We start from the raw sequence: 16,733 nt of genomic DNA, 5'->3' as shown, positions 1-16,733 counted from the left end.
TCATTTATTTCATGTGTATTCCCATTCTCATCACATCATTTTCCATTTCATCACATCTTTTCTCATTTATTTGCATCAGATCTCATCCACTTGCATTTACCCATATCCACATCTCATCACATCACATTCATTCACATCTCATCCATTCAGACCACATCACATCTCATCCATTCAGACCACATCACATCTCATCCATTTAGACCACATCTCATCACATCACATTCATTCACATCTCATCCATTCAGACCACATCACATCTCATTCATTTTACCTCACATCTCATTCATTCACATCTATCCCGATTCACATCGCATCACATCACATTCATTCATATCCATCATATTCACACTCATTCATATTCATCATATTCACACTCATTCATATCCATCACATCTCATTCATTTTACCTCACATCTCATTCATTCACATCTATCCGGATTCACATCCCATCACATCACATTCATTCATATCCATCACATTCACATTCATTCATATCCATCACATTCACATCCACATATATTTATGACACATCACATCTCTTTCTATCACATCACATTCTTTAACATACACATCTATATCCATTCTTTCACATACTCATTCACATCAATTCTTTCACATACACATCTATATCAATTCTTTCACATACACATTTACATCCATTCTTCCCTTATACATTTACATCCATTTTCATCACATATCATCCACTCATATCCCATATCATTCATTTACATCCTGATTCACATGACATCATATCTCATCCATTCATTCACATCTATCTGATTCACATCACATCTTATCACATCTACTCACCTCACATCTCATCACCTCTATTCACATCACAACCACCCATCCATTCATTCACACTTATCTGATTCTCATCACATCTCGTCACCTCTATTCACATCACATCTATCCATCCATTCACATCTATCTGATTCACATCACATCTCATCACCTCTATTCACCATTCACATCTCATCTATCCATCCATTCACATCTATCTGATTCACATCACATCTCATCACATCTATTCACCTCACATCTCATCACCTCTATTCACATCACATCCATCCATCCATTCACATCTATCTGATTCACATCACATCTATTCACCTCACATCTCATCACCTCTATTCACATCACATCCCTCCATCCATTCACATCTATCTGATTCACATCACATCTCATCACATCTATTCACCTCACAACTCATCACCTCTATTCACATCACATCTCATCACATCTATTCACATCACATCCATCCATCCATTCACATCTACACCTCTATTCACATCACATCCATCCATCCACATCTATTTGATTCACATCCATCCATCCATTCACATCTATTTGATTCACATCACATCTCATCACATCTATTCACCTCACATCTCATCACCTCTATTCACATCACATCCATCCATCCATTCACATCTAACTGATTCACATCACATCTATTCACCTCACATTTCATCACCTCTATTCACATCACATCCATCCATCCATTCACATCTATTTGATTCACATCACATCTCATCACATTTATTCACCTCACATCTCATCACCTCTATTCACATCACATCCATCCATCCATCCATCCATCTCATCACATCTATTCACCTCACATCTCATCACCTCTATTCACCTCACATCTCATCACCTCTATTCACATCACATCCATCCATCCATTCACATCTAACTGATTCACATCACATCTCATCACATCTCATCACATCTATTCACCTCACATCTCATCACCTCTATTCACATCACATCCATCCATCCATTCATTCAAACTTATCTGATTCTCATCACATCTCGTTACATCTATTCATAGAATTTAAACATAGAATCTAAGAGAATTCTAATTTTTGATGTAAAGATTCTTTATGCATCTATTTATGCATAAAAATCAACTTCAGTGGAAATAACACTTTTATAAAAATCCTTTTATGCATCTATTTATGCATAAATTAATTTTTAAGAAAAATAAGACTTTTGAAATAAAATTAAATCCTTTATGCATCTTTCTATGCATAAAATCAATTTTAATGAAACAATACTTTTATAATAAAAATTTCCATTATGCATCTTTCTATGCATAGAAATTAAATTCAATGAAAACAACACTTATATAATAAAAATTTCCATTATGCATCTTTCTATGCATAAAAATCAGCTTCAATGAAAACAACACTTATATAATAAAAATTTCCACTATGCATCTTTCTATGCATAGAAATCAAATTCAATGAAAACAACACTTATAATAAAAAAATTTCCATCATGCATCTTTCTATGCATAGAAATTAAATTCAATGAAAATAACACTTTTATAATAAAAAAATTTCCAATATGCATCTTTCTATGCATAGAATTTAAATTCAATGAAAACAACACTTTTATAATACAAAGATTTCCAATATGCATCTTTCTATGCATAGAATTTAAATTCAATGAAAACAACACTTTTATAATAAAAAGATTTTCAATATGCATCTTTCTATGCATAGAATTTAAATTCAATGAAAACAACACTTTTATAATAAAAAGATTTCCAATATGCATCTTTTTGTGCATAGAATTTAAATTTAATAAAAATAACAGATTTTCAATATGTATCTTTCTATGCATAGAAATTAATTTCAATAATTAATATCAATGATATCCATGTATATTCATAGGTGAATATGTACATGGAGTAAACAAAAATATTTCTTTTAGAATGCATAAACGGTGGGAATTACTCTTTTAGAATAACATAAAAAGAAACTTTATGATCCATAAAATTTAAGAAAATTTTACCATAATCTCCTTTGTATGGCTGACCATTTCTCAATTTTTAACATTCTATTTTTAATTTAAAATTAACCCCAATTTGAAGTAAAGTACTCTAATCTACTCAATTTTCACTTTCTAAGGTGTAAACAATAAGAAAAGTTTAATCAATTTATTTGTTATTCATTTTAGGATAAAGAAAGACTGAATTCTTAAGGAAGAGAAGGGGGTAGCCTTTTCATCAAGGCATAACATCAGGATTCACTTTAATCAACTATAAAAAAAAACAAGGAAATCAGAAAACCATAGATTTGAAATTATAAAGTATAAATTTTAGCTTACATGAAGTTTTGTAAGCTTTCCTTTGGCTTGAGGGATTGAGGGTTCTACTCTTGTTTGGATCAAGAGTGGCCACCAATTTCTTTGGAGAGGATTTAGTAAAAAAGAATTGAATGATCAAGTGAATTCAATGTAATTGGCTCTGGGTAGGAGTAGAGTAAAAGTGCATAAACACTATTAACCTTTTACAAAGGGAGAGGCTTCTATTGGTATATACGGGTAGTCACGATCCTTGGAACTATAAGGTAAATACCATCATGTCTAGGTCTCAAGAAAGTCACAGATTCCATGCAATTGCGGTACTTCCACATCTGAAGACCCAATTACCAATTTATGAATTTCAGTCTGAATAACAATTTGTATGAATTTTATCACACAATTACAACCTTTTACTGCTACTTTATAAATTTTTGACATTTTTGGCTTCTCGGTTGATCCCACATTAGCCAATTTGCTCTGATACTAGTTGTAAGATCCCTGTCCCCACTGCGCAACAAATTCAGGGTGCTAGCAGCAAAAGTAGCACTTCTTGCACCCGTGGGGCAGGGTCCCTCACTCGGGGCCTCGCCCATGGATATTCGGACAAGAGACTGATCCATCGGTTCTCGAACCCAGAAAAACTTCCCTTGCCCGAAAAGCACGGGCGATTCCTCTAGGATAATTTTTCTCTAATGTAGTCAAAAGCCTTAACTAATTGAACTGATCTGACCGAACCCGTAAGTCCCATAGTCAGATTAGGGAAAAGATTGCACTTGGATCATAGAGACCAATTCTTTTTTCCTCATTGAAAGGCATAGCCGTTAATTCTTTTCCATAGAACAATTTTTGTCTAGGATTTACTTCATCTATCGTACCATAATAGAATTGAGTCTCAATATAGGGATCCATCAGTCCAGCCTAACCCCATCCCCAGTCCCCTGGGTTAGCCAACCTGCCAACCACCGTAGTGATGGGATCCAATTAAGAATTTGGTTAGGTTTTGTCCTCGGGTACCAGGGAAAAGAGTTCCCAGGCCCCCTAGCCGGGTATTCATGCAAACTTAAAATTAGTCACACCACTTACACACCCAATATGAAATTGCCTTTTTCACAAAATCAACTATCTTTAAAATAATCATTTAATGAAATCATAGTCACTGATCATAATCCTCAAAATCTTCGATTGAATCCTTAATTCCAATCATTCCTTTATCGCTATACCTATGGCATCATTGGCAACCACCAGAATGCTCACCACCTATCCACTTAGGGGGCCTTTTCGATAGTTCCTAGTTTATAGTAATCGGTAATATATTCACATATCAAAATGGAATCTCCGTTGAAGATCAGCAAGGTCAACCAACGTATCCATATAAAAGAGCCATGGACTCATCTGTTGAGGATCAGCAAGGTCAATCAACCAGATCCATGCCCGAATTCAGAAAACAACTCTTACTCCTTGTTCCAATATCTTCCTCGACGCACGCATGGGTATCGTCGGCAACCTGGAGCACGAGCACCGTATGGTCAGCACCCTCTAGGATCCTTCGCAGGTGACCTAGCGCTTCACTCATAGGCCGCTTCCTTGGTCCCTCATCCACTATATCGAAAGCTCACCATTTTAATCGAACCCAGGCTAGTCAAGACCTTGGCCGACCTTGCTACATGAGACGTCCTCCATGACTCTCCGTTAGCTGTTGCAACTTTATCAGACTAGGTCTCCACAACCTCATTCACAAGATGGTCAAAATGCTTCCCCAACATTCTTGACATAAAATAACCATTTAAAAACAGGTCATAAATACAGTCTCATCTTTTCACATTGTTCCACATCAATTCTCATTTATTTCATGTGTATTCCCATTCTCATCACATCATTTTCCATTTCATCACATCTTTTCTCATTTATCCGTATCAGATCTCATCCACTTGCATCTACTCATATCCACATCTCATCACATCACATTCATTCACATCTCTCATCCATTCAGGCCACATCACATTCACTCACATCACATCTCATTAATTTTACCTCACATCTCATTCATTCACATCTATCCCAATTCACATCTCATTCATTCACATCTATCCCAATTCACATCCCATCACATCACATTCATTCATATCCATCAGATTCACATTCATTCATATCCATCACATTCACATTCATTCATATCCATCACATTCATTCATATCCATCACATTCACATTCATTCATCCATCACATTTATTCATATCCATCATATTCATTTATATCCATCACATTCACATCCACATATATTTATGACACATCACATCTCTTTCCATCACTTCACATACACATCTATATCCATTCTTTCACATACTCATTCACATCAATTCTTTCACATATACATTCACATCCATTCTTCACTTATACATTTACATCCATTTTCTTTGAATAATTTGATTGATTAATAACTCTAAGAATTAACATAATATATGCAGAGAGAAGTATTAAGTGGCAAAGGAGCACTCCCAACATATCATCCACTCATATCCCATATCATTCATTTACATCTTGATTCACATGACATGACATCTCATCCATTCATTCACATCTACTGTTACTCTACTCCTTCCCAGAGCCAAATACATTGAATTCACTTGATAATTCAATTATTTTTGACTATGTGAAAGAATGTGATGTGAATAGAGGTGATGAGATGTGAGTTGAATAGATGTGATATGAATCAGATAGATGTGAATGGATGGATGGATGTGATGTGAATAGAGGTGATGAGATGTGAGGTGAATAGATGTGATGAGATGTGATGTGAATCAGATAGATGTGAATGGATGGATGGATTCATGCCGTGAAGAACTCTTCACGCGTGAACCAGACTTCACGTGAGGATTAAATTTTGATTTATTTATTTATTTTGCCACGTGAACTGCTGTTTCACGCCGTAAAGAACTCTTCACGCGTGAACCGGATTTCACGTGAGGATTAAATTATTTTTTTTTTGCCCACGTGAACTGCTGTTTCATGCCGTGAAGAACTCTTCGCGCATGAACCGGACTTCACGTGAAGATTAAATTTTGATTTATTTTATTTTATTTTATTTTTGTCGCGTGAACTTCTGTTTCACTCCGTGAAGAACTCTTAACGCGTGAATCGGACATCACGTGAGGATTAAATTTTGATTTTTTTTGCCTCTGTGAAGTGTTGTTTCACGTCGTGAGAACTCTTCACGCGTGAAGTGCTGTTTCACGCCGTGAGAACTCTTCACGCGTGAACCGGACTTCACATGAGGATTAAATTTTGATTTATTTATTTATTACCCACGTGAACTGCTGTTTCATGCCATGAAGAACTCTTCACGCGTGAACCGGACTTCATATATATATATATATATATATATATATATATATATATATATATATATATATATATATATATATATATATATATATATATATATATATATACTGGAGTCTAGTGGGAAATATGAATTTTCCTTTTGGGGGGAATATTTTTTGAATTTAGAATGAAAGGGATATGGGCATTTTCCCACAAAAAGTAAGTGGAATAAAAAAAGTCAACTCTTTAATGACACATCTTACACCCTTCATAAATGACCCCTAAAATGGACAAATTGACAACTCATGAGCATCTTCTCATTAAATGCTCATTAGCCTTAATGAGTTATGTAAAAAGGTGATCAAAGATTAATCCAAAATTAATCCTTTCACTAATCTTTCTCTTTTTTACACTAATCAAGGATTCTAATTAACCACTAATCTCTAATTAACTCACACAATTGAGCATACCATTGGATAGAGCAAGGAAAAACTAATCTGTGTGCATCAACAATTGTATAAATTAATCTAAATTAGGAGATTAATTAGACTCTTAATTATAGTCTCCTTTTTAAGGTAAAATTATTAGGACTTCATCCTATCTTGCTACCACACGCTCTTGAAGCGAGAATCACCATAAATACTCCATCACACCATTACGGATTCCCCCCTTGTTGATGGTGATCGTGTTGAAGACCTTTGTGTGGGGAGAATGAACAAGCTTTGCCGATGGCTTTGATGTTGAATGATGTTCAATGGTCTTTGTTCCTTTGGAAGGAATAAGAAAATCTAGTTAATGAATGAAGAGGTTAGTGGTATATTGGGAATAAAAAAATCTAGTTAATGATGAATGAAGAGGTTAGTGGTGTATTGGTGTATTGGGAATTCCTAAATGTGTGTGAGCTTTTTTTTTTGGCAATCATCGGCAAGGTTACATGTGATTTTTGTTAGTGGGGACACCAAGAGATGCTAATAATGGGAGAGAAGAGAGAGAAGGATTTGGAGGAACGTAGACTTAATCATCAGAATGAGATGATGATTCTGAGTTCCTCATTTGATTCATTGAAGCAATATTCATCATTTTGAAGTAATTGGCTTGTGATGATGTCCCTTTGTGTGAAAGGATTCTTGTCAAATATTGTTGAGTAGGACTTGATCCTGTCTTCTTCTGCCCATGTTCTTTTTATGTTTTTATACATATTTAAGTGATCTTAGAAGTAGATTTTCATGAAGTATAAGAATTGAGTCATATAGACTCTTATTGAACTGCTCTATGTGTTGAAGTAGCCACTTGTTGGTGACGATTGAAAGAATTACGTCGACTTGCGAGGCTAATATAGATATCTTCACTAGGGATTTAAAATCATTGAGTTGTGAAGATTGTGGCATCATTTGGACATGTTTATAATTTGAAGGAAAATTCTAGGCGATGGGTTGTACCATTGACCAGGCTTTTGCCCACCATGGCCCCCCCATCCAGAGATGTACTTGGAAGTTATCGATGGTGAGGCTTTGGTGCAAATGTTCTCCAGTGCATGAGTATGGATATGTATTCATGGAGTAGCTACTACATTAAATGAGCAAAAAGAATAGTAAGCAATAAGCTTAACAATTATATAGTGGCTATTGTGTGATATGGCTTAATCCGTGAGATGAGGCTTAAATCGTGAAAGTGCAGGTTCTTAAGCCATGAGATGGAACTCCTTGAATTGTAATTCCGTGAGATGGAATTCCATGAATTTATAGATTTTGACCCCTTTTTATTTTATTTCATGGATTATCTATGTCATGATTTGCAAGCAATAGCTTCTTATGCGCTCATTTCTTATTTCCAAAGGGGTAACAAGAGCATTGTTATTTTGTTACTGATGTTCTCCTAAGTCTCCGTATTGCTTCTTGAATTTGTTGCTGAAATGATGTCGAGGCAATAGGGAAGACTGCTAAATTGTTTGCTTGAATAGACAAGCTCTTGTGTTGGTGCTGAATGCACGAGAGTGGTTGAGTGATTTGCTTGATGTTTCTTGGGACTCCATTCACCTAAGCTTAGGGGACTTTGTGATGTGCTTGAGGACCCAAGCTTTGGTATTTCTTTGGTAGTACCCTTGTGCTTGTAGCAATGTTTTTGGTACCCACACTTGTTGCATTGGTGGAATTCTTTGAGGAACTCGCATAGGCTTTTGTGGACGGTGTTTTGGAGTACTCTTCTTCTTCCTTGGCTTTCGAGTGCTTTGTTGGGAAAGAGGTTTTGACTGTTGAGGCACCCAAATTTGATTGGCACCTTCACTTAGCCTTGAGCTATAAGTAGCTACTTCTCCACCCACATTTTGATACTATTAAGATATTGTGATTGTGGGAGTCTTGGCGGAGTTTTCTTTAGGGTTGATGTGTAAGGTTTGGGACCCTCCTTGACTTGGCTGGCGCTGAGGCTACAGGTTTAAGACTCATGGGCATTGTTGATGATGATGAGGTTAGAGTCTCTTGTGGAGTGGTTGTTGAATGAGGCCTTTGAGCATGTGGTTGTCTCCTTTGATGAGGTTTGTCGATGAAGATGCATAGGAGCCGGGACCTTTCCTTTGAGTTCCTTGTTAGAGATAGATGGTTGGACTCTGTGAATTTCTTCAGGAAGAGCTGCTGATTGCGAGGTTTTGGCATCAAACTTTGTAGGTGAGGATGGGGTTGAAAGAGTAGAGGCTTTCTCGGAGTCGATTGTTGATGCAGATGGTAGGTCATTGTGTAGAGGGGCTTTTGTGGAAGAGGCATGTGTCCTTTTGCATTCATCATCATAGATATCCATTAAAGTTGGATCCTCTTCCTATTGCTGGCAGTATGGTATCGTCAAATTTTTATCATTGACCATCATGAGATGACTCTATCACTAGTAAAGCACAATGGCGCTTGGGTAGCAACAACAACTGTCCATTTATGCCCCAAGATCAAATCTGCTTCCAACACATACTCAACCACAAAAAACTTGCAAGTTAGGGGGTTAGTTTCAATATACATTGTATGTTCAAAGTACCCCAAACATGGCATGTTCAAGTCTTATGTACATTGTATTCTTTGTGCCGTGTGGTTGACATAACAATTTCCATAGCTCGAGGGTCATGAGATTGTGTTCTCGTGTTGGATAAAGTTGTGCTTGAGTTGTGGTGATTTTATTTGCAATTTCCAATCCAACCAAAATCCTAGGGATCGTTTCAGTAAGATATGTTGGAAGTTCCAGCTCGTGCAAGACTTCTTCCTCCTAATAGCAATTTTACAGTGCTTTGCGAGGTCCCTTTTTGGGTTTGTGTCCTTTATAGACTCCTTTTCCCTGTCTTTTAATTCAACCTTGGTTTCGATAGTTTTTTGTCCCTTGTCTTTTTTAGTTTTAGAAGGTTTTGTTTTCTCTTTTGGGTTCTTTTTTGAAGCATATTCTTCTACCCATGTTGAGGTGTTGTCTTTTACATTCTTGTTTAATGTTTCTTGTGCCTTGGCTTGTAAGCATGTAAGCACATTCAAGGGTACCGTGAACAATTGCCTATTTTGTACACTTAAGATATTAAGAGTTGTATTTTGTGAGACAAGTTGCATTGAAGCAACACGTCTTAGGCAATCTTGGAACATGTGATCAATGCCACATCGTTCACACATTGGTCGCAAGGTGTAAGTGACTATGGGCATGGAAGTATTCCAAACTGTGTAATCTGCCACCTTATGAGGTCCACGATAATAGAAACACTGAAGTGTTTGATTTACTGCCTCATGAGCACTTTCTACCCTTTGGACTGTTTCTGTTTGGTGCACAGGAGATGGAGTTTTTGAGTTTATTGTGGATGAAGTGGGACACTTTTTAGTATCATGGTCAAAGGTTTTATAATATATGTAGTATAAAAGAACCGATGCCTTGTATGCACAATGAGGATTGGGATGGTCGTAGTGATTGCAGTTAACACAAGGCATTTCATTCCTCACTTTGAGAGGCATTAAGGATGTCTGGTTTTGAAGGTTTTCATCCTTTCTTAGAGATGTTGGCTGTAAGGTTTTAAGCAAGGCTACATAAAATTCTGGGAATATTAATTCCGAGATTGATCTTTCTTTTGCCATTTCTTGACTTGGTTTAGATGAGGAAAACCTCATAGCATGCTCATCTTCCAGCATGATGTCACCTAAACGTGTTGCTTCTTTACAACATTGATCGAAAGTTTTCGAATTAGTTACAATGATCAAGTTGTGTAAGCTGTTATTCTTTAATCCCATCATGAAACATCCCTTCAATTGAACATCGTTTAATTTTTCCCAAGACTCACAACGTGAGTCCAAGAGTTTTATTCGAAGGATAAAATCTCTAATGGATTCATTTGGTTGACGCTCAATTGAATAGAGTTCTGTTGCTGCACTCCATCGATCACCTTATCTGGAAAAGCCATGTATAAAGGCTGATTTCAAGGTTTTGAAGTTGGTCTTGATCACCAGCATCAATGTGATGAACCATCAACTAGCTTTTTTCTCTAAGCATAAGTTCTTAACGTATGTACCTTAGTGGGGTAGTTGGGATTTCCAAAGGCTTCACATCTTTGTTCAAACATTTGAATGAATTGAACAAGGTTTGTTGTTTCGTCATATTTGCTCATAAGTTTGGAAATTTATACTGTTGTATTTTTGTATGAATCATTGAGGCCGTATGTGAGTGTTCTTGTTGGAAGAGACTCAGTGAGTCCTTGGGCCACCCCCTTCCTAGACTAGTAAGTATGTCCAAGGTGTGGGCATTTAGGAAAGGGTTCGTACTTATAGGATTTGCAAGAATGTTAGGCAAGGGACCAAAGCTTGGTGGAATCGAAGTGACAAGGGGTGTAAAACCTGATGACACGCTTGTTTATAGGCATGGCCAATGGCATTGGGAGGTGAATTTGTGGTATGGATCTCAATGGCTCGAAGATGTCAGCCACCATTGGGTTTAATCCTTGTGTAATCCCTGGTAATCCCTCCATCGTGGGTGGCCATGTCGGAGTGCCTAAATGCTCCTTAATGAGCAATTATAGTTTTTATTTTTTATTTTTACTTTTTGCTTTTAATACTTTCTCACAGCCCGTTTACAGCCTCAAGAGGCTTGGCGTACTCTTCGTTAGGTCAAACGGGTGTCCATTCGCCCCAATGAGCCTAATTAGGCCACTATACGCACGTGAACAACCTCTCGGATATTTTTTCAAAAAAAGCGTATGCTAGGAACTTCGCAGATGGAAGAGGAGGTCCTAAAACCTATTTTCTATCAGTGTCTCAAGATGGAAAAAAATTTCGAGAATTTTTTCCCTGTTTGCAACACGTTTTTGAGGGTGTTCCAAAAAGAATTTTGAAAAACTCTGTATGAGGGAGTTGTAGTATTTTTGGAGTACTACAACTTTGTTTTCTTGAGTCATCCGTAATTTTGTCGTTTAGACTCTCAAAAAGTAGCCCAAATATGGCTCATCATCGTTTTTGTGCTATTTTTTTACGATTTTGTGGTTTCTGTTTTTTGCCTCGATTTTCGGGTCGAATTTTGAGGCTGCTGGTCGGAGGCCAAAATGGTCAATTTTGACTTTGGATGACCAAGTCCAAAGTCGAAGAGCTCGATCTCAGCTTTTCAATGAGCCCTACAGTACCATTGGATATACGGTTTAGGAGATATCGGCCTCCAAACAGGGGGTGGTTTCCAGAGAAACAAATTTCTGCATTCACGGACCGTTCCACGACATGAATTTGCCTCGATTTTTGGGTCGAATTTTGAGGCTGTTGGTCGGAGGCCAAGATGGTCGATTTTGACTTCGGATGAGAGTCCAAAGTCAAAGAGCTCGATGTCAGCTTTTCGATGAGACCTAGAGCGCCTTCATCGGATATACGGTTTAGGAGATACAGGCCTCCAAACAAGGGTGGTTTCTAGAGTGAAACCAATTTTTGCAATTTCACAAAACAGACCGTTTCACGGTGTTTTTCACGGCCTGCACTTTCATGGGTGGACCTTTTCACGACATAAAACCGTTTTCTGCAATTTCACGGCGGACCGTTTCATGACGTGAAACCATTTTTTTTCACGGCCTGCACTTTCACGGTCGAACCTTTTCACAACGTGACCATTTTTTTTCACGACCTGCACTTTCACGGTCGAACCTTTTCACGGCATGAAACCGTTTTTTGCAATTTCACGACGTGAAACCACATTTTTTTTATTATAAACTTTTTTTCATGGCCTGCACTTTCACGGCCGTACCTTTTCACGGCGTGAAACTGTTTTCTGCAATTTCATGGTGGACCGTTTCACAGCGTGAAACCAAATTATTTTTTTCACGGCCGGATCTTTTCAGCGTGAAACCGTTTTCTCGGCAGACCGTTTCACGGTGTGACACCAATTTTTTTTAATTAATTTTAAAAAAAATTAATTAAAGACTAGTGGGAAATACGAATCTCTTTTTTGGGAAAAATTATTTTTGAATTTAAAATGAAAGGGATATGGGCATTTTTCCAAAAAGGTAAGTGGGAATCACAAAAGTCAACCTTTTAACACCCCTTACGCCCTTCATAAATGATCCCCAAAATGGAAAAATCGACAACTCATGGGCATTTACTCATTAGTCCTAATGAGTATGTAAAATAGTGATTAAAGATTAATGCAAGATTAATCCTTTCACTAATATTTTTCTCTTTTACACTAATTAAGGACTCTAATTAATCACTAATCCCTAATTACTTCACACAATTGAGCACATTATTAGATAGAGAAAGGAAAAACTAATCTTTTTGCATCAACAATTTTGTAAATTAATTTAAATTAGGAGATTAATTAGAGTCTTAATTATAGTCTCCTATTTAAGGCAAAATTAAGCAAAGAGAGTCAAATTTCTTCAATTGATCAAGAAATTGATGTGATTAGGTGTTTTGATGCATCTAGATGCTCTCAAAATACTAAAAAACCTCAATTTCGACTACTCATACGACAATTTAGACCCCAATTAAAACATTTTCTAATTTTTGGCCTCTTGAATAAGATTAATCACCCTTAATGACAAAAACCAGTCCATTAAGAGAAATTAGTCAAATTTAAGGATTTTTTGATGGTTTTAAGAAATTTTTTGAAAGATTAAGCTACTCCTAATGCTTTCTAGCACTCTACTCCAAACAATTTAAAAAAAAACACACAATTAAACTCAAATTAATGATCTTAGATCTATGCTTAAACACTAAAGAGAGCTAACATTCACTAAGAATTGTATTCTCTTGCATTGTTTGATGCAATGGATAAAAACTAAGCCTTATACAAACTATGTGCAAGTCCTAAGAACATGAAAACCCACTGAAACAACAACAAAAACAATAATTTAGTCTAAAATTTAAGCAAAAAGCGTTCTTTTCAAAAACAAAAAAGAGAGCTATTCTACACCAAATCTCACACAAATCACCATCAATTCCACATCTTTTTCATGGAAAACCATTAATCAAGATAATGGGCAATGGGTTATGTGTAGATTAGAGGCAAAACAATGGAAAAGCCAAGGGATGGCTCCCCGGCAATGGCGCCAAAAATGTTATGGCTCACCCTAACCCTCCTTGAAACACATCCAAAAAGAGATTACTTGGTGAACCGCAACTATCGTGTGAGGATATTTCCAATGGCCGAGCTCATAACCCTTGAGGTCTCCAAGCTCTACAACTCCTTGAGAAACAATTCCACCATGTCTCCTACCGTCGAGCATTGTCACACCATCGTGTTGCACTACGGGTCCTCGCCCCTCCTCTCACCTCACATCACTCACACACACTCACTAGCATGCATTAGGGAGAGATATTAGCAAGAGGATTAGCAGAAGCAAGACTCAATTGCACAATGGGAGAGTATGTTGTATTATGAGAGAAATTCACTTATATACATGGCCATAAGTGTTCACACTCACTTAAGCTATGGTCGACCGGGCACTTTAGGCTCATAAGAGGCCTAATGCTATTACAATGACTACTCTCATAATATATCAATGTAGTACATCACTTAGGACTTCATCCTATCTTGCTACCATAGGCTCTTGAAGTGGGAATCATCATAAATACTCCATCATCTGGACTTATTCCATCACCACAACCCATGACCCAAAGGCACACCAACAATTTGCATAAATGTGCTAGGCCACTACTTTGAAGGTGATGACACCAATGTAGCCTTGCCCATTTCCTATAACGAACATGTGGTCAAAGGCATCCTGGATGGAGGTGCTAGCATAAGCATCCTCACAAGAACATGCTGGGAAAACTGGGGCCAACCATGCCTTGATCCCACCACATTGGTGATCAAGCTTGTGTGGATGGAAAATATGTAAAACCCTTGGGCCTAGTGCATAACCTCAAGGTAAAAGTCTGTGACATGAAATTCCACCTCACATTCGTAGTCATGGACTTTCATAATGCCACATATGACACCATCTTGGGTAAACCCTTCATGTGACAAACAAAACTGATCCACGACTGGGACACATATCAGGTCTACCTTTGCAAAGGGTCTTAAATGCTCAAGGTTAATTTGTACATTCCTTGAGGAAAGCAGAACATCAACCTTTCTCTTATTCTTCTCCCTCTTTGCTAGTTTGTGCAAGGTCCCATGGCCGAAGCTCCCTTTGCCGAAGATTCTGTGACTACCTCTAGGAGCAAAGGTCTCTTTGTTTGTGATGCTTTTCACATCAAGCCCTTGATGACACGCGGTTGCTTCTACCAATAGTGACGAAGTCGACCATGACTAAAATCCTTGTTCCACTTGACACCCTCCCAGATTGCAAACTCGACACACAATTCGTGCTCCCAAATGGCTAGACCCTCCATGAACCCTACAAATCCATATCCTTACTTAACACCCTGAGTGTAAGTGTAGATCCACAATTTGAAACAACCACCCTTAGGGTCTGGATAGATTTTCCCTTTGGCAAAAGCATGCAATGAAAGTGTGTCTTGTTGTCTCCCACAGCTAGTCATAATCTTTTGCCTTAGGGGAAACTTGGATCTCTCTAGGCAATCAATCTCTTAAGATTGCCCATGACAAGATTCAATTGCCTAGGGAAAACCGTATACAAAGCCTTGTGTCCTTTACACAAATTATACATAATGTCTCTAACCCCTTGGCTTGTAACTTATTAAGAGACTAAGGTTATATGTAAAAGGGGAGAAGAAGGGTGTGTGTGTGAATGGACTTATGGTCCACTAGCTCACCTATTTAAAGGTGGAGCTAGAAGGTTTTTTTTGTATGGAGCAAGAAGCCTAGTTGTATTTTGAGAGCAACTTAATAAGCAAGATATTTTCTTGTATTTTGTGAGTCTCTCTCCTCCACATAATGATCTAGCATGAGCACCACAAAATTCTAACATGGTATCTAGAGCTTGGCAAGATTAGGTCACTTTTGTGGTGTAGAATAGGTCAACTTCATTATCTTTTTCCTTGTGGAGCTGAACCTCCTACCAGTGGAGGAGCTCTAGCAACTTGTGGAGGCAAGATCTTGAGGAGCTTTCAAGTGGAAAAGTGAAGAGGAAGTCTGGGCACTCATTTTCGTACAGTCAATCATTGGGTTTCCTCCTTCGCTGTCGCGGCATTACCGTCTGAGTGCGCCGACATCGATTTCTACTATGCTTGAAGTCGTACAGCCATATGCCGTGTGTAGGCGATGGCAGGCTGTGTGGGCTTAGGGCTTTCGAAGCCCATAACCTCAAGGATGTATAGTCCAAATCCTAGCCCTAATGGTTGCTCCAAGCTTTCACAATCAGAGAAAAACCAGGCTGCTCTCCTTGAAAGCCATTGAAGCTTCCATTTAAAGCTTCAAAATCAAGTTTTTTCTTGCTCTAATCCTCTCCTCTTTTCTCTATTCACTTAAATGCTCTTGTGAGGACTTGTTACAGATCCTATTTTGAGCTTGAAGTGGTGGGCATACACCATGAGGTATTCATGAGCCTCATTCTCATCAAGCTTCATCAACAAGGTTTTTGGCCATTTATTTATGGCACTAAGGTTATTGATCAAACTAAGGCTTAAGATATTAAAGATGATGAGAGGGCACAAGCCATCATCATGCTTCATCTTGTGATGAGGCTCTCATTCACCATGTGGACCAGCTTCTGACTACAAAGGAGAAATGGGATGAGCTTGATAAGCTCTATGGAGCTTGTGGTAAGAACTCCAAGATCTCACTTGAAATTGAATTTTTTAGCTTGGAACTTAAAGAGGGAGATGATATTGGAGCCTTCATCTCTCACTTGAAGGGCCTTACGGCTCAACTTGCATCAGTGAATGCGAGAATGGATGAAGATGATGCAGTGGCTGTTTTGCTAAAAGCAGTCA

Source organism: Cibotium barometz, chromosome 42, assembly GCF_041138505.1.
Source record: "Cibotium barometz isolate CiBa-2024 chromosome 42, ASM4113850v1, whole genome shotgun sequence".
NCBI classification, from domain to species: domain Eukaryota; kingdom Viridiplantae; phylum Streptophyta; class Polypodiopsida; order Cyatheales; family Cibotiaceae; genus Cibotium; species Cibotium barometz.
This window is presented reverse-complemented; position numbering follows the sequence as displayed.